Source organism: Larus michahellis, chromosome 11 (assembly GCF_964199755.1).
Source record: "Larus michahellis chromosome 11, bLarMic1.1, whole genome shotgun sequence".
In the NCBI taxonomy this organism is placed as follows: domain Eukaryota; kingdom Metazoa; phylum Chordata; class Aves; order Charadriiformes; family Laridae; genus Larus; species Larus michahellis.
In genome coordinates this window covers 7256102-7283244 of record NC_133906.1, presented here as the reverse complement: position 1 = coordinate 7283244, position 27143 = coordinate 7256102, and the positions used below count along the sequence as shown (strand labels likewise).

General features: G+C 37.4%; 1 protein-coding gene across 1 annotated transcript in view; it reads left to right on the top strand.

The window, feature by feature from the left end:
- The window catches only part of TENM2 (teneurin transmembrane protein 2), a 1449326-nt gene that overhangs the window by 27074 nt on the left and 1395109 nt on the right, over positions 1 to 27143 (top strand). The window contains exon 2 of the mRNA XM_074604292.1: positions 19911 to 20087. The gene's annotated coding sequence lies outside the window, so the exon portion shown is untranslated. The remainder of the gene's footprint in view (positions 1 to 19910; positions 20088 to 27143) is intronic.

Below are 27143 nucleotides of genomic sequence, written 5' to 3'. Positions count from 1 at the left end.
GAGCAAATATAGAAGTGTTTTTGAATATAATAAAACTGTTTAATCTTTTAGAAGTTTGTGCAAGTTTTTACTGATATAATTTAATTTTGTTCTTTCAGCAAAATAATCATCAATGACTAGTGCTATTTATTTCGAAGTAATCTACCCCAGTAAAGCTTCAGCTGCAGACATGATGTACTGCTGCAGCATTTGCATAGCTATAAAATTTCCTGTCTTCACATGCTACTTATTTGTCACGTGGTTCATTTAGTTTGTGTGTCCTGGAGTGAGAGTGGCAGCATCTCTGATGTGACTAAAACTCACAAGATTGTCTACTGCCAAATAGAACTCTGGTACTTTGTTAGTACAGTGTAGTGATAGATACATACTAGTACAAAATGCAATAGTGGCAAAAAAATGGACCTAGTAGAAATATGAGGCAGATAAAAATAAATATCAATACAGCTTTGGTATTAAAAAGTTCAGGCTTATAGCTAGCAGGAAGTTATAATAGATGTTGTTCTGCCACCCAAATGTATGCCTCTGGGTGTTATTTGTGAGTGGTTCCAGAGATCAGAAGAATTGAACTCATTGAGAGGTAGTATTGTTCTCTCTTTGCCAGATTTCATCAGCAAAAGTCTCTGTACTTTTGTGCTGTGTTTTATAAGATAAGCGAGTTTAAGTTCTTGCACAAAGTACCACAAAAGGAGAAAGAGCTTCTGGATCTGTAGATTGAGGTAGGACCTAGTGGATAATACCTTCAGCACTCAGGAAACTTCCCTTGAAGCTGAGTATTGTCTACTTTAAAGCTAAAACACTCGAGAAAATTCTTAATTGGAGACATTAAGAATTTCTTATTTCATAATTATTTTATTACTGTAATCCTTATGTGGAGAACAATGTCCCACATTGCTTGGTTCATAATTTGAGACGTTACTCCTCCATTCGTGGTTTGTTTCCGGAAGTTAAATGCCCAGGGCTGAGAGTATTTATTCAGTTGGGTTTGTGCGTAAACTCTTCCTGTCTACTCTTCAGAGAGAGGATTTTATTGTTACTGAATTAGGTTGGGAAATGAAGACTTCAGCCCAAATTATAATTATTTTTCTGCATCTGCTCCAATCATTTACATAGTTTATGCTTGTAAATTAGGTGTTAATGAAATCCAAGTGGGGTAACAGTGTGGAACATCAGAACTGCAATTGACTGGAGAAGTAGAGAACATTCGAATATCTCTGAGGAGATCACTTCACTGGAGCAATAACTCTGGGACGTTATATGACATGCACAGAAGCATTATTCTGTTACAGAAGTTATCTCAAATATAAAGAGAACAGAAAATCCATCTTATACAAGAAATTGTACTTTTTGTACTTTTCTTTAGAATGGATCTTTTTCTTTTTGAAGTTTTTTTTTTTCCCGTTGTAGCACTACTACTCAGCATTTACATTCCACATAAGCAGCTGTTGCACATATCGGGGTATATGCCCCGTTCCCAAGTGTTTTGTACTCTGCCTGCCTGGCAGCACCAAACAGAATTGATCCCTCCGATGCTTCTTATTTTAAGTATATTTGATATAAAGGGATTTTGTGCTATGAATACATGTTACGAATGTTATAAGCCACTAGTATTAAGGCTTGTAACTTTAGAAAACTGAATTATAAAAAGTTACTTGTATAATTATAGGGAACCTTGATACTGTTTTAAATTTTCTACGCAATTAACTTCTGGGCAGTATTTGCCTGAGATGTGCAGGAGAATGCTACTGATTATGTGATATTACATCAAATGCAACCACAATATGATGCCTTAGCTCTGAAGTTATATATTTGTGCTGCTCTAAATATGCCTGCCCTGGCCTTTTTCTGATTAGGATTTACCAGAGGGAAATGAGGGGCAAACAGGTGAATTTCAGCCATCTCATTGAACTAGTCTGGAGAATGTGTTAAAGTTGATGTAGACTGACAAATGAGGTTTTTCATAGTTCTGATGCTCCTGATTTAACAGCTATAAGAAACTTTACAAAGGTATCATGCTAAACTGTCTTGAGATTGAGAGTTCAGAATAAATACAAAACAAACAGTGATTTAAAAAATGTAGAAATTAATATAGTTAGGGCACAACAAATACCTTACTCTCAGAGTGATGATAGTCTGTGAAACTAAAACCAGACTTGGTTCATCTGCTGGGAACTAGCTGATCCAAAAGAAAAGCAGCTGTCGTCTTAACCACGTAAAGCTTGTGCAGATTCTTCCTAAAAACAGGCAAAACTGACCACCTCATGCTCTAGAAGGAGAAGGCAAACAGCATATTGAAGGCAATCATTCTTTCTTCTTCATTAAGATTCTCTGTGCCTCCAATTTTGCAAGTGTCATTAAACAGCCAAAGAGCGTAACTATCAGTATGACTCTCACAGGATCACATCATGGATTAGAGCATTTACGTGATAAGAGCTGAATGCTGGGGTAGTACAGGATAACCACATTTTGTACAGGAGACTTGCATTTGACTGTAGCTCTAAAAGTAATGTTTCTTCTTACCTATTTGAATACTGCACCTATAATCTGCATAATTGCAAAGTCATTAATAGGTAAGGTCTAAGTGATAGAATTTATTAGGTCTTTATGCAAAATATATTATAAAGATGTTTGCTGAAAAGGATTGTATTACGATGGAGATCTCTCCAAATTTCTGGTAACATCCATTACCTGAAGAAATTAATTCAGATGACAAAACATTTAATTTTAAAGGAAAATTACAAAGCAAAAAATTAACCAAATGAAGACAGAAATGTAGAAAAGTAACTTTACTGTCTGTTAGAGTTATGGCTATTTTAGTGCGTAAGATCTCCAGTTACGATCTTCAGCGGTGCTTTGAGTGGAGGGTGAGGGTAGGAGCAGTCACTGGCAGTACAACCCTAGAACAGCTGTAGCTCCCAGCAGCGGGTGGTTCAGGGACTTGCTGAGCCTAGATGTGGCCTCTTTTAGTGGACTTCCCTGTCTTTTATGCCTATATATTTGTGTCTTTGGCTTTAGAGCTCCTGTAAACCTTTAGCATCTTGGAACAGGACCATGCACAGTATTCAGCATGCAAGCTCTGGTGTGCTTGAAAAAGGACTTAATGATAGACTGACCTTTGTAACGTTTTCTTTTTCCTCCCCTTGGAGAAAGCTCTCTGTTTTTTTAGTTTGCGTTGTCTTGGGTTTTTCCTGTTTCAGTGGCCAGAACATACTGCCCTTTCTGTTTCCCTCACTTCCCACAACCTCCCTTCCCATGCTCTTTGGGCGTGCCAATTGCCTTTTTGTTTGTCAGGTCTTTCTGAGAGGTTGAATATGTTCAGTGTTCAATGATAATAAATTTTCCCAAAAGTTTATTGGCCTCCAAGTTGCCCTCAGTAGGAAGGATTTTTATTGTTAATATTATCTATGTCTCTCCATATGCAGTCCCAAGGGTTTTGCTGTCCATTACAGAACAATGAGGAAAGGGTTAATGTTAGGTAAAACGGGCAGTTCTAAATTAATCTGATGGATTACATGAAGCTCAAGATTCATAGAGTGGCTGAAATTAAAACATTTGCTAGATTATCATTATTTCATAGACTGTGTATGTGTATCAAGTGACATAACAGTTTCTATGTGTTTGGGATTGAAATAGTCAAATAAATCTACAGATGTCTCAGGTATGTAACTCACTAAAAATCTAAAACAAAAGTGTTTTTTCCAAGATTAATATAATTAGCTCAAATAGTAGCACATTGCTTTATCTAAAAAAAAAAAAGAAAAGGGGGAGGGGAAGTTTATATCCAAACATTTCATTTGGACATGCTCAGAAAAAATATTTTGTATTTTCATGGCAGAATGATGCCTTATATTGAAATATAATTAAGTGTGATTGAAAGTCAATTAAATTGAACTAAATTAAATATAGTCTTGTATGAATATTTAAAAAAACCAACAACAAAAACCAGCACACGTTTGTGAGTTAGGTGTTTCACTTTCTGTCTACCTCCCAGTGTTTGGAGGGGTTATATTTTTTTTAGGTTAGCTAGGAGAACAAACACAAATGAATCAATTATTCACATTATGCTACTGGGGTACTAAAATATTCAACTTGTTGATTTACTGTGGGTGTATCAATATTGTTCCCTCTCTTGAATTCAAAGCAGTTACTTGGCCAGTACAACTATTTTGTACAAACTGTATCAAAGGAGACAATGAAATATTCTTTACTTATCATCTTGTATTATATGAAAAGTTATTTTCCTTGACACATGCTCAGAGAGAGAGATGAATATTTTTGGTGTATAGTCATTTTTGGCTGTTATATCATGGTGACATCTTAAATGGAAAATTAAAACTCTGAATATAATTTAATTTATAAGCATATCCCCTCTAAAAGCAATTCTGCTAATCCCCTAAACTAATCTGCCCCCTTTAGCTAATCTGCTAAGATTGAAGAAACTGAAATTACCAGGCATTTTTTGTTGCTGTTTGGCTTTGTTTTTAAATCCAGACCTAAGGAAGAAGTTATAAGAATATTATCATATGCAAAAAAAAGAAATACTCAAAAATGTTGAAGCTCATAGTCTTGATTCTTATCTCTAAGAATATCATGTATCACCCTGGTGAAACTGCAACTGAAAGAATATCTTCCTGAAAGTTATTCTCTTTGAACTCAACCAAATTTATAGAAAACTTGGGAAAGGTTTATTCCTTCACTTTGTAGGCTGAGGGGAAAAACCACTGTGTAACGTCTTTGTCTTCTTTTCCTCTTCTTAAGCATGTAGTTTCGTACATAAAACTGTTTTTGAAACCCTAATGAAAACAATATATCACTTATGAAGAATTCTACCTAAGATCTTGGAAATCTCATATCTCCATGATTGTTTAATTTGTCAAACTGTTTGTGAAAAATTCAGCCTCAGAAAGTTATCTCATACATCTTCTCTCTGGACATATCAAAACAATGGAAGGTAATAAGGATATATTGTATTCATTTTTTTTCCTTTTTAAAGCATATGTTACGACTGGTACATAGGTCAAACAATCTTATTTTGGTTTCTTTCTGATCATTTTCTTAGACTGGGAATATAAATCAGTTTTGTTAGTTGACATAGATTACTTTTCTCGTATTCCCCCAGCAGACTCTTTTCCATGCTCAAAAACAAAACACTTGGTTTTATTTCTATCTACTTTCCTGTGAATATTAAACAGATTTAGGACGTATTTTGCATATAGTAAGTAGAGCATATCTTACTATTCAAGAATGTTTTTCTAATACTTAAATGCTTCTTTTCCAAACTCTTGTTTTAAAGACTAATTAGTTTATAATTACAACTTGAATGTATTTGTTTGACTTGGAACCTAATAATTGAGGTAATAATGTGGTTCATTTAAATATGAAGAATTATTTGACATCGAAAAATAAAAAATGAGAGGGAGTGAGGAAGAGGAAATTTTTGGCAAACATTGTGCAGCACTTTTCCCCCTGTCCATGGTCACATACACTTTGAATTTAAATAGTCATTAGGCAGTGAATTAGATAGCAAATACATAGGGATAGAAAATATTATTTCTTTCTTTTGTGAAGTGTGACAACTTTAGTGATTATTTCTGGCAGCAGTGTTTAAGTCCTGCTTGGGGAGTTTGAAAAGATGGGAAGTCACTACATGAAGAGTGCCATCTTCGGAAAGGAAGTTATTGGGCCAGTCTCTGCGCTTAAAGGGACTGAGTTTAGAAGGATGCCTATGCTCTCTTGACTGTTGTTTTATGAAGCAGATCTTCAGGTGCAAATCAATGAACTGTGATAAATGTAACTGTGATAATTCAAAGAAATTGTTATCCCCACTTGCCTATCCCTGTTTGCCTGCAGTAATTTGTCTTTATCATAGTTCAAGCAAGGATTAGGGACAGAAGCAGCTGACGCACAGTCACTTGTATAAAACCTTTAAACGTGTGTTTTGAATTCCAGGGGTGCAGCATGGTCTTAAATGGTCGTAAATGACTACGAAGTTAGGACAGCTTGATGCCCCTTTGAACAAAGGCTGGCATGGTGTTAAGGGGGTTAAGGTGTGCCTCAGCCATATTTAGGTTACCATAAGACGTTAGGGTTCCTCACGCTTGCTATTTGTAAATATTTAAGAGTTCTGCAGCATGGGCCTTGCGGGTTGGGAACTATTGGTAAGATTATCTTGGTTGCAGCCAACATTCCCTTCCTACTCTCATCATGAAGCAGTAAGGAAGTTGTATTAATGCAACAAGCTGTGACTCTGTTCTGAGCTTTGTTTTTAATATTGTTATTGTGTAATATAAAAACTCTTGTATATATTTGTACCCTAGGAAAGTCCTTTTTTACCTAACTGTAAGTGTAAAATTATATATAGATTAGGTCTGAATCACGCATGGGTAAAGTTGAGTCTAAAAACCCTGCTGCTGTTAAATCTGCATCATGCAAGTGTAAGTGACAGGTAGAGGAGAATTTTAAATAAAGCTCATTTAACCTGTTGATATGCGATGTTGATATACACAGTGAAAATAGTCGTAGCATGGTATGAGTTGTTAATCCTGGAAATTTTTGTTTTAGAAAGGAAAGACACTTTCACTTACTTCATTATGTTGCATATAAATAAAAAGTAGGCAGCAGATAAATATCTGTTGTCATGACAAAGAAAGCAGTTGTAGTATTTGCAAGGAAGTCTGCTAACTTGTGTTTATTATTTTATTACTGTTTTCATATCTTGAGCAGAGCAAAATTATTCATTGTGGATTATATCGTTTGTTTCGATTAGCACATGAATCAAAGGAAGTTCAGCTCAGTCAAACAAAGGGAAAAAAATGGATGTCGGTGTCCGTGATTAATTTAAACAATAACTTGTTGAGTGTCCAAAAATACATTTTAATGTCAAACATGAAAAGAGGTAATGTGTAATACTGTGATTTTCAAACAGTGGCAGTAGCTCTGAGATCGCTCATAGCACCAAATGAAGATGTTGCATCTGTTTGAAAAGAGATCTGGGTTTAAATTCCCTGGGGCAGGGCAGGGAAGAAAATGATAGGTGATAAGGGCACATAAATTCAGGTCGTATGAAATGAGATCTCACAGGGATCAGCCAGTGTCTTACAAATAATTCATAGGTAAACCAAAAACTGTTTAAACGCATGTATGTTATCCATACTGCACTTCAAATGCCTGCAAATGCAGAGAAACCAGGGAACGGTGTCGGGTTACTTACAGAAAGGGTTATTAGCAGTGTGGGAAGCGCTGTGGCAAGGCATCTGTACAACTCCTTGAGCAAAGTCTCTTCTTGTACAAAATGTCATCGTATTTGTCTGGTCCCATATGCAGGCTAATATATCTCTGTAAAAATCGTAATTCTGGGAACCGCTCTACAGACAAATCCCAGTGCGTGCAAGGCAAGGCAGGCTGAGAGCCGCGTCTGGCTCCAAGCTGTGCCTGTGGATCCGTGGGTGCAGATGTATACTGAGCTGCCCAGTATGGCCTGCATGTCGACTTTATTGGAGAGATTTTCTTGCTACTCAAGGTATCCAGACCCCCTCTTAGTTTATTCATAAAAAGGTAACTTGTATCAACAAATTTCACAGTTTTTGAGGAAACAAGATTTTCAGTTTGCTTGTTTTCTCCTCTTTCCCGTTACATCTTTCAAAACCCAAACTTTCTTTTGGGAAAAAGATATTTCAAGTAGGAAGAGCCTCAGATTGTATCTGGTTTCAGTCTCTTTTCCTGAACCTCACGTATGTTTTGGACCTGCTTCTAAGTCACTGGAAGAATCGCCTGTTGGCTTCAGTAAATAAAAAAAAAATAGTTGTATTGTAAAAATGTATCATTTTATCATGACCTGCAAGTGAATAAGTAGTGCTTCCAGCTAGGATTGATCGGGAGTGTCACTTGTTAAGGGCAGGCGAAAGTGCGCAGCGCTGCAGCATGCAGGTTAACTGGAAAGGCCTCTGACCTTGGTGTCAGTTACTGCAGTAGCATCAGGAGTGTGTGAGGACAGTGGGGGATATGTGTGAAGGCTTCTTCTGAGGAGAATTCAAGTCTTCTCTACTCATGGAAAACTCATGGCTAATTTAGATGTCTTCTAGTGTTTGTGTTAGCTTGTTTCACACAGTCCAGTATGTTTGTCTCGTGGGGACATTGCCAGGCAGCCAGCACTGGGTTACATTCAGGACGCTGCAGTGGTTGTTGCGGTGGTGTTGTCTTCCCCCTGCAGTGGCTGCCTTGCGGTGGAAGCTGGGAAAGGGGAACATACACTGCAGGCTCCAGCCGGGGCTCTGTGAGCTGGGAGCAGAAACCATTTCTCTCATCCTTTCTTAAGCCAGTGCTGATTGTGTGTGAACTCTTCAAAGGCACCAGGCTGCTCTGCCAGTGTAAGCTCCTCTGACAGAGAAGGTCACCATCCCAGGGGTAGCAGCTCAGTTCTTGGTAGAGTGCTCTCTAAACTGGACCCATGAAGCAGTCAGTGCTTTTAAAAATGAGTGGGGGTTCTTCAGATTTAGCATTTGACATATTCATTTAGTTCAGAGAGCAGCCAGAAGGGTATATGATTTTTATGTGGATAAGACTGTCTGGAGAATGTACTTCCAGGGAACTGCAATGGATTAGACTCGACCTGCAACCAGTAAACTGAGATGAGACTCCAAAACCATCCCTTTTTGATTGTATATGCTTGATTTCTGTAACTTGTATGTGTTTACATATATACATTTATGTGTACATATATGTATTTCTGAATTGCATATATTCTATCTATAACTTTTGTAAAATGAAGTAATGACATAATTTTAGATGTTTTTTCACCTGGAGCTCCATAGCATGAGACAATATTGTATTTAATTGCAGCACTGAACTCAAAAGGAGAGTAGACTTTATGTTAATTTGCGTCAGTTGCAGTATTTTTTAGTATTTACTTAAGTCCAAGGTCAAACATATCCAAATGACCGCTGGGTGAAACTGAACTGACAACTTGTTTCAGTGTTTTTCCCAGGTGAGTAAATAGGATGCAAACTACTGGAAGGCTGTACAGAGAAAGGCTCATTATCTGTTCTTGTCAGTCGTGCTGCTCTGCTTATAAAAGAATCCTGGGCCTCAGTCCTTACTGCTCTGCATCTATGTGATTGATTTTATACCCGTGATAAATAGATGTGACATGCCACTAAATCATTACGGTAGAATATTACGTTTAACTGCAGTGTAGGGTATGATTTTGAAAGATGGAGCTTTAAGAGGAATCATTACATCCTTTCACTTATTTCAAAATAAACTTTTGTATTAAAAATACTTCTTTACAAATGTTTGAGTAAATACTAAAAATGTACAAAAATGTACGTTTGTAAATTCTGCTGCACCCTTAAGTGTCTGCTGGCAAAACTGATGAGGGACCAAGCTTTTTGGTTTGTTAACTTTGAATTCTGCCCTACAGAAGGAATCTTCTTTGATCAATATTTCTGTAGGCTTTGGCTGTGATCTTTTCTCTCTTTCCATCCTGTGTAGTAGTGTTGTCCTTGGCACTGTGCTATGTGACCATAATAAAAGAAATGATTCCTGCTATTCCAATTCACGCTGGTATTACCCATCACTCCTTGTAGTCTCTCTATGTGTAATTGTGTGCCAGTATTAAGAACATTAAGGCTTGCAGAGTCAAGTACCCAAATGTTTATAGGGAAAAAAAATAGGCAAGACCAATCCAGCCATCACTCTGCCTCTTTCTATGCTATATTTATGAATGCTTTTAATTAGATGAAAATTTAGTCCCCTTCTTATCTCTTTGCCCTCCCTACATATGTTCAGTCTAAAAAGATAATCTTAAAACATCTGTTGCAATAAATACTTACTGAAATACTCACTATGCTTTCACCTTCTCTTTTTATTAATAGTACTCTAAGTGTTATTATTAAGAGAAGGTACTAAGTATGCTAATATTAGCCTAGTTTTCTGACCAACTTTTCATTAAAGCAGGTACTATTGGTCATAGGAGGGAATCTATAGGCTCACTGCCACCAGCAGAATTCAAGTAAGGAAAACCACTATGAGAGTGAAATAGAAAAAATGGTCCTCAGTTCCTTTAACATTAAGCGTACTTTTTTCATCCTAGTGGAATATGCTGCTGCAATGAAAGGAGTAGTTTGGGTATTTCCCAGCACACGTGTTATATTGCTAGTTGTCAGTTATCTTGGTTGATGAAACAGGTTGTCTTCAGAAGCTGGCAGGGGGTATGACAAACAATGGATTTGGCGTTTACTCACATCTTCTTTTGCTAATTCTTTTTTGGGACTTCGTAAGTATTTTAGTTAAATGCTCTTGTGTTTTACTGCTAGATATCTAGTGAGCGTTGAGGGACTATAACATATGTATGTAGATAATCAGATGTTTAGCAAAGCAAGTTTTTAGAAAAAAATTATTGTCTTCTATCAACTTTATAAAGATACGTTTCTTTTGACATTTGAATAATGATCTGTTTTTCTTAAAAAATACGGGAATGTGTTTTCTTCTGGAGAGATTTAAAATCTGTAATATCACACATGTAGTGAATTATTTTGCACCTGAACGCCAGTAGATGGTAAAATGAAGTACACTGAGGTTTTAAGCATTGTCTGTAGCCTGTAGCTGAAACTGTCTCTGATGTTTTTTAAGGATGTGTTGTAAATGATGCACAGATGCTCAACTTAGTTCTTAAAATATATACGTTTCAGTGCCATATCATTTCTAGAAAAAAAACCTCAGTGAATGTAAACTGGCTTTAGATTTTCTAAATACGTAAATTAATACCAGCAAAGGTGTGTATGCTTTGATAAATTCAGGATTCCATCTGGACAGTGATAAGAGGTCCTAGTCTGTTCTAGTAGGGATTTAACTAAACATTATGCAAATATTTATCTCAGATGGTGGCTGGAAATCTTATGTATTTATTCCCAGAGTTCTATTTAAACTACTGTGGTTATTTTACAACATGATCAAGAGAAAGCAAAGAAGTGCAAGGATGTTAGCTAAATTTGTTATGCAGAAGATGTAATACAGAATAATCCTTGAAAACAGTTGGATGTAAAATTCAAAAGCTGTGCCTAAGCTTAGGAAACCATAAATGTTTTGAAATTCATGAATTTCCAGCTATGGTATTCTGTAATTTGAAAACAAGCAGCGGTACCAGTATAGTAATCAAGATAACTTAAACTAAACAAAATGCTTACTTCGTACACGAAAGACAGTTGCATCTGCTGTGCCATTACAATGATGTCTTTGATTTTTTTTTTTTTAATCAGACCTCGAATTACTATAGCAAATAAAAGGAATGTTTCCTACATTGTGTTTGAATAGTAGTCAACCTCCAGCTCTGGAATAAGTTTGTTTACCATTATAAAATAATCCCTAAAATTGGAAAATTTACACATATATCTAGAATCATAGAATAGTTTGGGTTGGAAGGGATCTTTAAAGGTCATCTAGTCCAACCCACTGGCAATAAGCAGGGACATCTTCAACTAGATGAGGTTGCTCAGAGCCCCCTCCAACCTGACCTTGAATGTTTCCAGGGATGGGGCATCTATCCCTCTCTGGGCTACCTGTGCCAGTGTGTCAGCACCCTCATAGTGAAAAATTTCTTCCTTATATCTAGTCTAAATCTGCCCCCTAATAGTTTAAAACCATTAACCCCTGTCCCATCACAACAGGCCCTGCTAAAAAGTTTGTTCCCATCTTTCTTATAAACCCCCTTTAAGTACTGAAAGGCCGCAATAAGATCTCTCTGGAGCCTTCCCTTCTCCAGACTGAACAACCCCAACTCTCTCAGCCTGTCCTCATAGGAGGACATTTTTGTGGCCCTCCTCTGAACCTGTTCCAACACTTCTATGTCTTTCCTGTGCTGAGGAATCCAGAGCTGGATGCGGTACTCTCAGTGGGGTCTTACCAGAGCAGAGTCACCTCAGAAGATGAAATGGTGAGTGTGGTGTAGAGATACTCCAGTGAGCCCAGGGAGTAGCATTGCCAGCTACACACACTGGCATCAAAGATGGCTCATATAGTGCTGTAGCGATAAATAGTGTTTTCTTTTGCTCTCTGATATACCAGCTTTAGTCAGAGAAGTTAATTAGTCATAAAATACCACCTCTCATTTGATAGCTTAAATACAAATATTTCTTTGTGAACTTGGCATTTCACATGCTTTTCTATTTCTTATCTAACGTACAGTGTAACTTAAACTTAGAGTTCTTTAAGTTCTGTGTTTTCTTTAGAAGTCTACAAGAAACTGCGCTACCTTCTTTATTGAAAGGTAACTTCCGCAGATGAAGGGCAGGTTTATCCATCACCAATTGCCTGAGCTATCATTCACCATTCTTTCGCCCTCGTTTTATTCAATTAAACTGGTAAATACGTGAGTCGAAGGACGGTTTGAACATTCCGTTTTTTCTTGAAATCGGGGAATGTCATCCCTTATTCTCTGTCAAGTCTACAGTTTTTTTCTTGTTTTGTCCAGTTGACCTCTTCCAGTTTGCATTATCTAAGCTGAACAAGAGGATCATTTAAACTCCATGAGCTAAAGCACTGAGAGAATTATGTCACTGTTTTCTTTTCTAACAGTGCCGTATCAGAACGTTTTATCAAAATGTGAAAAGTCGTCACAAGGCATTTTAGTCTTGAGTTTTTACCTGCTGCCAATCTCCTGCATGTACGACCAGGTGAATACTGTGTGCACGGTATTTGTTGCTAAAAGCATCAACCACATTCATTTGCCTAGTGAGGATGAGATCATTTAAATTAATAAGATTCTGAAAACCAGACAGACCCAAAGATTTTTTTATAAACCGGTCGCATGGGAAGACATAGTGTCAGTACATTTTTCTGTGATTTGATAAAGTTAAAAGGTTTTTTTTAATGTGACTTATTTGTATTTCTGGCTAAACTCTAAGTTGAAAACTGTATTTGATGATACAGAAGATATTAGCCAAATTTACCTACCACATTACCCTACAAAATAGGGTATCAATTTACTTATATATATTATGCATATTTTTCTTTTTCCAGGTTATTGAGTGAGGCTACATGAATTTTAATGTATAATGTAAGCTGCAATCTTGATTGTACTCTGAGAGAAGAAATGCACATACGGTGAATGTTTTTGCCTTCTGTATTGAAACTACTTCTCAGTACAAAGGGCTTCAGTTGCACAGGTCAAGATCAGATTGTAGGAACGAGGGAATAATTCAATTCCTCATTTCCTCAAGAAATGGAATTGTTTCCTTTTAGCTTGACGCAGTCACTAGACTTTTTTCTTTAAGTCTTCACAAAAACAATTTTCAGTGTCAATATAACCCGTCTGTAATATTATATTGATGCTAATTTATAAAAGTACTTAGTGTGGGCTTATTTCAAACTCAATGTATAATTTTGTGGCAAACCTTTTAGCGGGTCTGTAAATTGACATCTCCTGTAATCAGCAGCTCAGAAACAATAGATTTCAATCAGTCAGTGAAAAAACCCTCCTGTAATACACGTACAGTTCTCCGGAGAATCACTGTGCTTCATAATTCAAATATGCACTTTTCCCTTGTGAGTCATAATAGAACAGCAACCATTTGGAGCCCTTTAAAATGACAAAATAAAAGGAGTTCAACACTGAAAAGAAAAAACTGCCGGTTAAAAGCTGAAAACATTTTCAAAATGATGCTTTTTTCCATGCAATAAATACTCAAACTTCAGCTTAGATCTTTCTATTAAGCAGATGTTGTTATTGGCATGGCTTGCTCCTTCTTTCTAAAAGAATCAGTGCACTTAGAACAGGGTTTGTACCTTTTAACTATGATAAGTGCATTAGGGTGAAAAGATGGCAGAATTCATCATGTCCAAAAATGTTGCCCTACATTTATATAACCATTACAGAGATATTTGCTCCAAAGGCAGTGTTTGTATTTATTTTCTTCTGTTTCTCTGTTAGTATGTTTTTCTCCTTTGCCGTGTTCTTCAGTAGGATTTCCACACCCAGTGCCAGTTTCATATTTTTAATATTACCTCTGTAAAGAAGAGTGGAATATAAGATTAATGAGGCTATGGATGATCAGACAAAAAGAAACATTCTTTTGCAGTATCTGACTTTTATGTCAATACTTCACCTTTGGTAAAGACATTCCCTGGACGCTGTGCAGTAACAGTTAGTTTTATAATAGTTCAAGAAGAAATTACTGTATTTTTCACCCCTTCTTAGCATTCAAAGGTCTATTAATACAAAAGTTACTAAGATTGGTTCCTATCGCTCAAGGAAAAGGCATGCCCAACGCACCAGTATGTGTATACATGGACATTCATTACAGGTAGTAGTTTCTTTTTTTTAATCTATTTCACTGACAATTGAAGTAATTTTCCTCAAACAGCAGAGCACGAACAGTTAATCTTTGTGTTTTGAGCAAAGGATAATTCGCTGACAATAATTTTTCTTTATGACCCATGCTAACAACTAGCTCGAATTTGCAGTATGCAGTCTTGGATGTTGCATAAACAGTTTAGGAGCAATTAGATTTCAGTTTATCTTGTCCAGGACCAAGGAATGTTTTAAAGGTGCTGAATGATCTCACTGTCTTTAAAATCTGTCCCAAACCACTTACGAAAAATTTCTTCTATAGGCTTTATTCCAGGAATGATCAGCTGCTAAGGGCAGTAGTTGAGAGAGAGGAATGTGCTTGTTATACACTTAAGGCTTAGGCTATTCAAGTCAATGAAAAGACATTTATTATCCTTAGAAGCCTTTTCCGAGTTACATTGTGATGCTCTTTCAACCTTGGTGCAGCGTGATGATTACAGCATGCTCAGGCAAAGGCAGTGAAAACGAGTGTTGAAGCTTCCCTCATGGTAACACCAAAAGAATAAATAGAAAGACAGTGAGGTGAGAAATAAATATTTATAGGTTTGAACTGTTGGCTTGTCTTGGTAGAATTACTTGCACAAATATTGGTGCACACTGATCCACGTAAAGCGTTGAGATTGTGTCCTTTATCAGGAGCAAATAAAGTGAAATCTGACACAGCAGAGGTTTGAATGGGTAACCATGTGTCTGTTCGTTTTATCTTGGCCTTAGCAACAACATTCTCTACAATTCAGCCCAAGGATGTGGGTGAACTGCTGTAGAGTCTGATACTTTATGTTCTAAGAGCGTTTTTGCTTATAATCACAGTGGTAAGAAAAGAGACGTACCAGAGCAGTGTCAGCCAGAGCTACGCTGAGCTTTGGCCTAGTACTCCCAAAGCCCCCCATGCGTACTCTGCTCTGCAGGCGTCGGTGGGCCTGGTTTAAACTGAGTGATCCAAACCATTCGTAGGGTTAGGGTTTTCTCTTTTTACTGCTTAGGCTGCAAACCAACGTATTTCCCTTTATGGCACCATACTGGGATTTCTTACAGCATTTTCTAATTCTGTTTATGATAGCTTATGCCAAAGAAAATAGAGACTGGGATCATATATGTATTTTTGTTGCTGAAAATAAAAAACGGTGTTCCTGTAGTGTAGGTTAGAAATATTTTATCATACTTTTCATTAGTTTTTTTTGGTGTGAATATTTGTATTAAGAGCATTTAACTAACTATTTATGCTCTATTTCATGTAGTAGCTGCTCTAATCCATCTTGTGTTACCTGAGGTTGTGAAATAGCTTGAGGGTTTGATCACTGATAATTATTTTAAATAAATATTTGTACACGTAGTTTTATTGGAAATTCTACAATTCTTGGGAAAGTGATTTAATGACATTACATTGTAAATAGATTAATTTTTTTTGCTAGGATGTAGTATTATGAGTATTTTTCCTGATTTATACCTTTGAATATGATGATCAGGTGAAATACTGATTTAATGAAAATATTTATTTCCCTTACACGGAACTGGCTGCAGGGCATTCAAAATATATGTAAGAAAAACGGATTGGTAAATTCAAAATGGAATAGTGAAGTGAATGTCTGAATGAATCTCCAGACATACTGAGTGGGATATAGAACCATGGCACTAAGGTATTCCAGGAATGCTTACTTGCTGCCAGTTTCCAGCACTTTGTTCCATGTCTCAGGATACTCTGGGTGTTCTTCAAAGCCCAGCCTCAGTGTATAAGAATCCTATGGTGTTCTCAAAGTTTCTGGTAATTACAATTATATAGAAAAATGGGAAATGACAACGCTAAAGACTCAAAAAACAGAAGGCAAACAAAACCCATTATTTTTATGTGTATCACAATTTAGACTGATGTGAATGTGTGATGTGCTTACTTTTTACTTCAGAAGTTTCTGGTGACATGGCTGATGAGATCACACACTTAACTACTCGAGCAGGATTTTTCAGCATTGAGAAAAGGGAGTCTGGCTTCTGCTAATTTTATTCCTTTACTGCAGAACTTTCTACAAGCAGATACACGTTTTGAAATGGGAGGACCTATGTGGCAAAATCAACATGTCTCTTACGTTTGCAAGTGCCTCTAAAGAGGATGCTGCTAACAAGACACCTATTTAAAACAATTCTGGGGAGCAGCTAAGTCTGATTTATTTTTTAAATCCTTATTTTAGAGCACCTATTTTTGTAGCGTATGCTAAATAAACCTTCTCTAACAATACCCTTTATTTTCCTTTCGCTTAACTGAAGAGGAAAATACAATACACGAAGGCATATGTTCCACAGAGTTGTCTAGAATAGCAAACTACTATAGTTTGTAGAAGTGTCGAGCTGCTCTGACTTCTGCAGAGCAGCAGTCTCGGGGGCGGTAGTGGGTGCTGACCACCAGGATAAGGAGGCTGATAAAACCATACTGTCTTTCTACTGGCTTGGCATCAGGTGTTCACATTACATTTTATAGGATTTCTTTATTTTGGTTACTGTTCCCCCTACAACGGCATACTTTGAAGCTTATTTGGTAATTTATTTATTAACCTTTACTTTTAGCGTTGGGGTTTTTTTTCAAAGAACAGTAAAGAAAAGCGGCGCTCTGCGTTCTTGCTGCACTGACAGCATAGCGGCATAGCTAGAGGTCAGCCAAAGGAATCAATTATGATATGGAAAAAGGCAAGCCCTGGGTCCCTGCCAGTCTGCAAATAGACTGGGCAGTTCGCTATTTCTGACAACAGGTGTGCAATTGTAAATGACCAAAAATACGCTGTTTTCTCGGCTTCTTTTGCAACAGCAGGTGACATGTTGACATTAGAAATAGCAGGCAACGCGATGCCTTATGATTGTGCTCTGGAGTACTAGCCAAATTCTTGATTGCTGGTGATAAAAAGATCTATTGTGTAAGATTTGTATGTTTGCACCGACGCTTCCATATTATACTATTTTTCTATAGGCTTTTTTGGTAAGGTGATATTTCAGTATAAATATCGCATGTCCGTATTTTTTCCCCTGTCAGTTTTAGAAAGCCATTTATGACATGGATATCAATAGTGAGACAGGATTTTCAAGCAGTGTAAAATTTATGCAAAGCAAAATTAATACCTCTGTACAAGTGGATAATTCTGTATTTAAATATTCAAAGATATCAAAAACTTCTGTCTTGATCTCCTTTTTTTAAAAGAAAAATTTGGGTTTTTTTCTCAGTAGGCATGATAAATAGTAGGTTAAGAATTTATCTGCTTGGGATATAAACGAAGCAAAAGCATCACGGGTCTGAGTATTACATTCAGCTCTGTACAAAGACTCAGTTAAAATCCTTTAATGAAGTAGCTGACACCTGTGAAAAAAAGGAGGAAAAAAAGGCACGTGTGTGTGTGCCCAGTACTTAAGCTGGAGAAGTGGTGAGTCCCAGTCTCAAATCCTGAAGTAATGACTGTGATTGTTTGCGGTACTGCTTTGCGTAGCCTTCAGGAGTAGTAAGTGTAGCCTGGGCTGGGGAATCTGAACCGTTGTCAGGATTCCTGATAGGTTTCCATAGCTCATGCTGGGAGCTGGGGCTACATGCTACGGAAAATAGTTGGAAACCGATGTTCTGTAACCCACGCTTTAGCAACCACCTGAATCTTCAAAGTGAGGGAACACTACGCTGAAGAGAACAGGAAACAGAAACAGTGAATACCTGGAGTTCAAAAGCCTGAGAGCGAGTTCCCAGTCTGCTTTGTAACAAGTAATTCGTGCCTACAGTTACTGCACGTTACTGCCATTGTTTAGCAAAGGCGGAGGTACCGCCATCTGCAATTTCACTACTGCCTGCCAGAAGTTTTATGTACAGTGTGCGCATTTAGTGAGTGACTGCTCCACTTGTGTTTCATCCTTGTAGACTGTTTGTAAATAAAATAAGGGAAAAGCGTTGTACTGTGGGATGCTAATCTTTTATCAGATCAGTAAAGACAATAACTGAGCAAAACAGTTGCTATTTGAGTTCTGAGCAAGTGGTTTTTAAAGAAGATAATTTGTACCCTTTTAATTGTGGAAAGCTTGCGTTAAGCAATGGCATCTAGGAGCTTGACAAGTTAAAAACATAACAAAGTGATCTTAAGACTCAGGAAATACTCCTTGATATTAGAGACAGCTTTCCAGTTGGCACAGTTTGAGTTTTATGGCAATTATATAAATGGCAGCAATTTGGTTTTAAAAAATTATTTTATGAACAGTGATTTCTAAGTTTATGGTGTATTAAGTATTCAACAGCCCTTACCACTTACTTCAAAAGAAATAGCTTCTTAACATGCTAGAAATTTACAGATGGAAAATGTTAATAAATTGCTGATAATTGCTGACTTTTTTCAGTTTAGCTTACCTTCCTAAGGAAAGGGAACTTACCTGTTCTTATTTTCACACCGCAGCACAGTAGGAGTCTGCTCAATAAGTGTGCTGCAGCATGAAAAGAAATTGGAATTCTATTTTATTACAATTGATGTTTGGAAGATGCAAAAAAAGTAGTCAGAAACCACCAAGTATAGTTGGTAACAGTAAAATCTTCTTTATCACTCTTAGTTCTGGGTAACTGATCAGTACTTCTGTTCAGCTCCAGGAAGGTCAGTTTATTTCCAAAGAAAATACTTACGTCTTGGTGCTGGGTCACACAAGCACTTTTTGGTTCTTGAAGGAAGACTTCTGCTGCTAAAGCACCTAATATTACTCTAAGTAAGTTTCATTAACGGTGAAAACAGCAGAAATACTATTGTTACTAATCATTAGATGCAGCCTAGACAACATTTGGCAGACACCAGGCATCTTTATGTGCTGGAAGTCTGTGGCCCCTGGAACTGTCTTTACTTAAAAGTTGTTGTAGAGGAGAATGCTGTCATCAGACTCCGAGCAAGGTTCTTACTTGCTGTCTTAAGTGAAGCTTGGCATAATTGTGAATAAGCCTTTCGTTCTTTTTCTATCTTCCCGCAGCGCATAGACATGCTCTCTGCCTGTCTTCTCTGTATTTCTATGAAGTGGGAGAAAATTAACTGTGTTAGAAAACAAGTGGAGGCTGACAGATAGCAGATGAATGCCAGACAAGTATTTTATGTGTATGTTATAGCTAAGCTTCAAAACTGGTAAAGATTGTGCTAGTCTTCTCTGGGAATGAAGCATTAACTGGTTTAAAAAAGCTTAGACGTAGTGTTACGAGCACATGTACGCACACCAACGCTGAAAAGATTATTACAAGATTGTGAAAACCTCGAAGTTCAGAAATAGATGTGAAATATTATTTAAGCTGCTTTGTGTTGCTACAGTGTAATTAGAAACTGTCTGATGATGATTTTTTTCTAACCCATTTCTGGTATTAAACCAATGTGTGATAACAATGATTCTTAATCGGTAGAATAGTGACCTCCGGTATTGCAGAAGTTGAACGGTGAAGACGTAAGGTAGGGGGTTGTAGACAGCAAGAAGATAGCTTCTTGGTTCAGGGCTGAAATGCGGAGTTCCTATGTATTGTTAATCCACTTAAAATAAAATTATCCCCAACTGTCCATTAATTTGGTGTTTCCCATTTCTTTTCTTTTTTTAGTCTGCCTGGCTTGAAATGCTTGGATCTGATTTTCAGAGTTGATCCAGCTTTGAAAGACCAAATCCATTCATCAGAAGTTGTGCTTTGAAAATACAGGAGACTGAGTATTCTGATAAACTGCTGTCTTAAGTGAAGCAGCCAGCTTCTGTGCATGGAGAAGGTCTTAAAATCCAGGAGGTAAGTCATGGAGCACAAACGGAAACACGAGGAAAGTATGAGCCTCTTGGAAAAAGCGGACTAGATGGTTTCATTCAGGGCTTCATACTGTCTTAACCCCAGATTGAGAAGGCAGTGAGCACAGAAGAGAGGCAGAATCTCAGATCTGGCTGCTGGCATTGCTTGTTTTAGAGAAAGACTGACTTCACCCTTGTGGGTATGGTGCTTGGGTAGTGTTGGTGTTTTTAGAACCTGCAGAGGCATCAAAACTGCACAGGGATGATGGAAACCTCAGAGGTCATAGCTGTGAAGCAACTTCCTGAGTAGTATGTTGAAGTAATATTTTCACTAGATTTGTAATTTGGCCAAATCTGATAAGATTTTCAATCTGAATTCAAAAGGCAGCTTCTTTACGCATGGTTATTCCCTTCACTGAAACACAGGGTTCTAAATTTGTTTCTTGATTTGTTTTATTTTTGTTAATGAAACACTTTTTAATGTCCTTCCTTCATTTCTGAAAAGGCTGATGGTTTTTTTTATGCCATTCAGCCTACAAAATTTCACCTATTGCGGAAAACTTCAGCCTGGCTGATTATAATCTAATAGAACTATAAGAAACTAAAGACTGTTATTACTGAAAAAAAAAGTTTTGATTAAAAAAAATGGTTTTGAAGTCTGAGGAATCAGATTATGTCTCAGCAAATAAATACTTGGTGTATTTCCTCACTGAGATCAGTAGAAATGGATTTTCCCCAAGAGTTTGGAAGTCTGTTTAATTGATATAGCCAGTCAAAAGTATCGCTTGCTTATCTAGAAGTGTCTGTTTTGCTGAGATTCTCTTTTAAGTAGTCTATTGGATGGGTTTCTCCTTTTTTGTCCATGTAGCCTGGACCAAAAAAAACCCCAAACAAACCCCCAAAAAAACCCCACCAAAAAAACCCAACCCCAAACCCTACTTTTTCAAATCTTCCTACCCTAAAGACACATCTTCTAATGTCTTCCCTCTTCTGCGTTCAGTTTGCCGAGGCAGAGGATGTTTTGATACCCGTTCTAACTTGGTCATAATTTTTCAAAAACTGTAAAACACAAGCTCATGTAAGCCAGGCACCTTCCCTGCTATTATTATTGTTCTTCTTTGACTTGAATTGAATGCGGAGTTCTAAGTGCTGCATCACTAATGGCATTCTGATCTTTGAAACCAAATTACGAAGTAAGAATCTTAAAAACTTCAACTTGTAAAAGGAGAGTTACAATTCACAACTTACTTTAAATTTGCACTGTAGTGAAAAATGTCATTAACACTCACCTGCTGGGGCTTACATGCCACCACAGTTGGGTGGCTGGGCACACATTTCTTCAAAACTAAACCAGCAATTTGGTTTGCTCTTGTCAAAGGCTGAGTCGTCGTCATTTCCAGGTGTCCGCAGCATTCAGAATCAAACAAGCAATGCACTGATTCAGTGTGGAACAAGGTACAGTGATGGGTTTTTTGGAGAGAGGAAAAAAAATGCAAGATGGAGGCATTTGCTCTTACTGAACATACGGAATGAGGCGATATAGAAATAAGACAGGCCAACTATTATTACTTGTGGTGTAGGTAGTCATTGGAACAAAGGAAACAAATAAACACTGTCAAGAAGCCAGCTATTGCTGCAGAAGCTCATGTCTGCTCTGACAGTAATAGTGATGATTTGTGTACGCAAAGTTGAGGATAGGTAACTAAACTAAAAGAGAAATCTTGATGAATGGCTTTTGACACTGATTTTGAAATTATTATGGAGAGGCTTGCTCTCCAAAATGGCTGGTGGAGCAGCATCTTAATCAGATAGAGTACCCACATGTAGTTTTCACTGCAGGAGTCTGGATCTCTGTTAGATACCGTTTCTCTTCTGTTCATTAGGTTATTGCTAAGGACATTAGGACCAACATCCTAACGATATTGTTTTATTAGTATAATTTTTTCATTTAAAAAAAAAACAGATTAAAAATAGAGCAATTTTATAGGCATAAGAGATGCAACAGCCAAAAAAATGCAGTTAACATCTACAGTTCAAGTAGACCAAAAACCAGATGTTTTTTTTCTGTGGATTTAATTACACTTCTTTCATTCCAAAACAGCATTTACAGTAACTAAAATTTTGCTCAAAACTAAATTCCTGTAAATCATTTAATTCTATGACTTTTTTTTCCATAAATGTTGTTGAAAATACAGAGATGAAGAAATTCTGAAATAGAAATACACATGTTCCTAAAAGTTCTAAAAAGAAAACTTTTCACTTTCCAAAAATGCCTTTTTTCTGAATTATTTTTCCCTATGGAAATTTGTCAGCATCATCCTTTCCATGGGAATTTGCTTTGGACAGATAGGTATTTTCCAAGAGAAGAATTTCTGTTGCTGCATTGTATCTGTATCACTCTAAGTGCTTTTTCTTGTTTTGAAAACGTTTGAGTTCTGTGCTTACTGGAAACCGGGAGGGTTTCTCTATGCTCTGCTTCCCATGTCGAATATTTTCTTTTCCTCAGCAAGTTGCACAGTTCAGCGTAAGCATTGGAATATCGGCCTGCATGGACAGCTGGCTGATCTCGTGACGCTGAGTTTTGGGCAACTGTTTTTAAAGGATGAGGTTTCCTTGGGAAGACTTAGCTAAGCTCAGACCTGTGATGGTTGTACTAGATATTGCATAGATTTTAAGCCAAATTCAATGTATTCTGTATATTTCTACATTACAACTCTCTTCCACAATATCATCTATATTAATAGCATGACTTGTAGTAGAATGTATGGATCCCTGTTACTTTTCCCTCGTTGAAATCATATCTCTACTCAGGGGTAAGCATTGATGATGATTGGGGAGTAGTAAGAGTGTTTGCATTGTAAGGGATCATGTCAGAAAGGGTTTCATAAAGAGAAAGGTTTTGTGCTATTCACAGAAGACAGACTGTTATCTTCTAGAAAATAATTCTCTAGCTACATTCTCTGGATAAGGAATCCCTTCCCACATTTCTTAGCCATTTTTGGATCTTCCTTATCACAGAATCTCTATCATAATAAAATACAACTTAAAATTTGTTTCTGGTGAATTTGCGTTTGATTTATGAGCTGATTTCAGTGTTTGCATCAAGTCTTTGACTGGTATCAAGTAAGTCAAGCTCAAGGGGAAGAATGTAAATACGTTCTTACTGCAGCCTAATCCATGGAGAAGAAGTGCTGTGCCTTGTGTCTGTATTGAGCAAATAACTTAAGCCTAGAGATAGGACCATTCTTGTATAAAGAAAGCAAATAAAAGTGAGCATAAAACTAGAATAATTTTAATTTTTTTTAAAGTGAATGGTTAGTACTTAATCAGACTTTTTCATTTATAATACCTATTTAAAATGTGCATTTATATTATATTTAATTTATCTCCTGCTTGCATGCATATAATGATCTAGTTCTTAGTAACAGTGTGACCTAGTAGTTGGTAGCAGGAGGTAAAAGAAAAGAAGAGCAAACAAACCGTGATGTTTCAAAAGAGATTAATAAGAACTGCGATTCTGCAATTGATTGTAAATTAACATGAGATGAAATTGGAAAAAGTTTAGAAAAGTAGGTACTCATAGTTTACAGGAATGTAGCTGTGTCTGATTCATTCTTTAATCCTGTCAGAATTTTGAGACAAGCTGTGCAAACAGGTGAAGCAAGGACACTACACTTTCCAAAATGATGCTGCCGTACTTTTTGAAAGTGGTATCGTACACATTGTAAGGACAGCGAATGCTACTGAGAGGCATCATCTTAGAAAGGGTAATGAAAGAAGTTGGTTAAGTATTTTAAGTGGTGTTTCCTTTGTGCCTGGTACAGTATGTATCTCTAGAAGATCCAGTACGGTGTTGAAAGCGTGAGGATTTCTGTTGTGTGAATCACCATAAGAATGGCAGCATCATGGCTTTAGGACTTAGAAAAGCTTTTGGAAGAATTGATTCGAAGTGATGTTCTATATGTTCCACAAGTTAGTCTTTAATTGTTCTATACAATGAGGTGGCAGTTGTTGCTAATGTTAGATTTGCAACTGTGTCAGTGACTTGGATTGCTCGGTATGAGTAGTAAGACATCAGCTGATGGTAATATTGGTGCTGTCAAGGTTTTTCATAATTTTCACGTCTCCTAGACGGGTTTGCTGCACGTCACTGCTACTGTCTGGTGTTGTCCTGGAGCTGTTAATCACAGCAAATTGGCAAAATTATTTTATTGAGGACTAGTAAATAGGAATGCTTTTATGATTACTTATAGTTACTTTTTTATTATACTTGACTGTGTAGTTAACTGCAAAAAAATAGAATTCTACAGCTGCTCTAAAGCTCCCTTCATTAACTGAAATTTTTTGAAGGTGAGCAGTAGTATTATGTTTCTGAGTGTGAGAGTCCAACAAGGTGAACAGTTTAATCATTGGAGTTCAGCATCATACGCATTGAACCATCGCAAAATAGATCTTGTATTGTGTTCTCTTGTACAGATCTTGTTAATACAGTGGCAAATGAGCTGAGTTTGAAATCAAGGATGAAATCAAGGAATGATCATCAAGGATGAAATCAAGGAATGAACAAACTAGGAACCTCAGTACCTTCTATTTTACATCTCATTGATCTGGAAGAATCTCTACTTTAGCAAGAAGATGTGCTTAGAGGCACGAGACTAGGCATGTGGCATCATCATTGTAATAATTACTCATCAGTTATGAATACAGACATTCAAGCTTCTGTTTTTAGTTGTGTCGTTGAATTGCTGTGCATTAATACCTCATCTCTCTGCATTTCTGTATCTCCATCTTTTAGAATATCATTACTTTCCATAACAAAATATTCTGAGATCCTTTAAAATATGAGGTGTGTAAGGTGCAAAGTGCTACTACAGCGCTCAGCAAACTGGATCTGCAGCAAACAGTATGAAATACGCCTTAGAGGATCCTAATTAATTTAGAACCACAATAAACAAATGGCTTGTCACTTTCAGTTTATATAAGTATAAAAAAAAGTCGAGGTTGGGGTCAGAAACACTCGCAAGAACATATGCTTAACAAACCGCAGTAAGCAGAACAAACCAGAGTAAGTCTAAGCAGAAGCAGAGATAACCCTGGCACCATCAGCAGATTGTATGGCTACGATCCAGAATGCAAACAGAAGATTGTTCAAACAAGTCATTCATATATTTAATTAACTATGGCAAAGTGTTCCAATTGTGAGAGGTTATTTTAATATTGTGCAAATGCCATACTAACCACATGCTCACCCCTGTTCCTCTGGAGATAACAGCAAAACTCCCACTGACTTAAACAGGAGCAAGACAGGACATTGAATATTGAAAATCAGGGGTTATATTGGGTGCCATTAAATCTTCAAATCTGTGAAAACAGCAGACTGAGGAGAGCAGAATATGTGCTATTTTAATAGAAATCTTGGCAATTTATTATCTTTCTATAACCTGAACTCTTAATAAAAACATTAGGGTAACTACTTAAATTTGTGTAATTTCCATCTTTAGATGTGTGTGTATATTTCTGTACAATATAATTAAGTGTGTATATACCTATGTGTACACAAACACACAAATAGCTGTATGTGCTGAGGGGAAGGTCATCGCGTGTTTGATCCTTGTTCTGGCCATTAGTCTGTGGCTGAACAGCCATGGCTGGGAGTGGTATAGCCCTTGCAGCTGTGCTCAGGAGCTCTGCTGCCTCTCCTGCCCTTGGAGAGGGAAGAGGAGGCGGCTTTGGTTGGTTTGTTCGTTTTAACGTGAAGCAGAGGCGGGACTGAGAAGACAACCATTCGAGCCAGTCTGTGCACCACCACGGAAGGGGCACTTGCCCAGCCAGGCTTTCCTGCCAGTTGCCCTGCACTGGTGGACTTGCTCATGCAGCTGCTCAGGTGGATCAGCACGCTAATAAGGCTGAAAGCCAGCTCACCCTCCGAAAAATTAGTTTTGAGCCCTGTAGGTTCTCTCGCCCGGCTAGTTTCAGAACCATTTGGGGTGCTGGTATAGGAAGGGAGGGAACAGGGGACAGCAGGAGGAATGCTTTTGGAGGCTGTGTGGCTTAAATCAGCTATAAAACCAGGCTGCCAGTCCCGCAGTGGTGATCGATCAATCAGCCTGGGAGCAGAGAGGATGAGCTGAGCTCTAAAGAGGAGAAGGAGGTGGTGGCAGCCCCAGGCAGTGAGAGGCCAAGGGTAGGAAAGGAAAGGCAAGTGCTGCATCTGGTGATTTGTGAAACAGTGACAATTTTCTAAAGTAAAGGTGTAATCGCCAAAATGTTGGAAAGAGTTCATCTATACGGTTCCCTTGAATCATCAGGCTAAATGTCGACTATATTGCTTAATCCTGTAGACAAGAAAGTTGGAGGTAGATTTTAAAGTTTTAGCCCTGCTTAAGTATTGTATGCCATGTCTCCCTCTGCAAGTAAGGATTCAATTGCCTAATTTAAGTTACTTAAAATTGTCAACTTTGGTAAAAGCTTATTTAAATAAGAAAGATGTTGTCATACTTCCTTTTCAGCTGAAAAAATTTACTGTCAGTCTTTTCCTCAATCAGAAATAAGTAGATTGTTTGAAGAGTGGTTTAAATTTCTTGTTTTCCAAGGTGAAAGGGAAAACGTACACTTGTCAAAGCAAGGAAGGGAATTAAACCCAGGTCATGTTAGTAAACATTCGTTTACTGGCTAAAATGGCATGGATTACTTCCTCCTGCTGTTTTGGAAGGAAAGAAATTATTCCATGCTTTAGCAACAAACTCGTGGAGGAAGTATTTCTGCTTGAATTTTCTTATATAATTTGGCTTAGCCACCAAACTGAAAAAGCAATTATTTGTACAACATCAGTCATCACCATTATGGGAATAGATATGTCACATTTTGTAAGAAACAGGTAATATTTTCTGTCTGGTTCTTCAAAAAAAAAAAAAAAAAAGATAGGCAGAAAGAAAGCAGTTACTTGAAGGTGCTCAGAGTTACGGAGTTGCAGGAGTTGCAAGAGTTGCAGGCAGCCGGTAACTCACGGCCAGAGTGCAGGGTGACTTGTGTCTAATACCCAAGGTGGGTTATTAGAATG